Source organism: Sceloporus undulatus, unplaced genomic scaffold, assembly GCF_019175285.1.
Source record: "Sceloporus undulatus isolate JIND9_A2432 ecotype Alabama unplaced genomic scaffold, SceUnd_v1.1 scaffold_33509, whole genome shotgun sequence".
In the NCBI taxonomy this organism is placed as follows: domain Eukaryota; kingdom Metazoa; phylum Chordata; class Lepidosauria; order Squamata; family Phrynosomatidae; genus Sceloporus; species Sceloporus undulatus.
Window position 1 is genome coordinate 85 of NW_024836421.1, and position 1,146 is coordinate 1,230.

The following is a 1,146-nucleotide window of genomic DNA, read 5'->3' on the forward strand; positions in this document are numbered from 1 at the left end:
TGACTCATGTTCAACTTGTAGTCTACTTGGACTCCTAGATCCCTTTCACATGTTGTCTCCTTCAGCCAAGTGTCACCCATCCTATATCTGTGCATTTCATTTTTTCGCCCTAAGTGTAGTACCTTACATTTCTCCCTGTTGAAGTTCATTTTGTTAGCTGTGGCCCAGCTTTCTAGTCTATTCAGGTAATTTTGAATTTTGATCCTGTCCTCTGGAGTATTAGCTATTCCTCCTAATTTGGTGTCATCTGCAAATTTCATAAGTATTCCCCCAATTTTTTCCTCCAAGTCATTGATAAAGATGTTAAACAGTACTGGGCCAAGGACAGACCCCTGTGGGACCCCACTGGTCACTTCTCTCCAGGATGAAAAGGTGCCATGTAAGATCAGACCAAAGGCCTGTCATTTCTGACTTAGGGCAACCCTAAGGCATACCACCACAAATTATGCAGTTGAGTTTCCAGCATTGGGGGAAATCATAGGGCTCAGCACACTCGAGTGCAATGGATAAGCATCACCCTGAGAAAACCATCTTCAAGATCATGGTATCTCCCCTGCCTATCATCAGGTGTTCTGGGGCTGTGAGAGTATGAGACTCAAGAAAGGTAACCCTGTGGGTTTCATGGCCTATCAGGGAATCAAACCCTGATATCCACATCCATAGTCCAACATTCAAACCACTACATCATGCTGGCTCTCAAAGGCCCATCTAATCCAACATTATGTTTATGTAATGTACCTCTTTCTGGAAGGCCAGTATAGAATAGTAATTTGAGTGTTGGATTATGACTCTGAAGATCAGAGTTGAATTAAAATGAACTTCAACAGGGAGCAATGTAAGATACTGCACTTAGGTATAAAAAATGAAATGCATAGATATAAGATGGGGAACACCTGGCTTACATGTGAAAGGGATCTAGGAGTCCTAGCAGACCACAAGTTGAACATGAGTCAACAGTGATGTAGCAGCTAAAAAGACCAATACAATTTTAGGCTGCATCAATAGAAGTATAGTGTCTAGATCAAGGGAAGTAATAGTGCCACTTTATTCTGCTCTGGTCAGGCCCCACCTGGAATATTGTGTCCAGTCCTGGGCACCACAATTTAAAAAGGATGTTGAGAAATTGGAGCATGTCCAAAGGAGGGC

General features: G+C 42.6%; 1 pseudogene; it reads right to left on the reverse strand.

Annotated features, from left to right (window-relative positions):
• Positions 1 to 406: 406 nt before the first annotated feature.
• LOC121918770 lies at positions 407 to 561 on the reverse strand (annotated as a pseudogene).
• Positions 562 to 1,146: the final 585 nt, after the last annotated feature.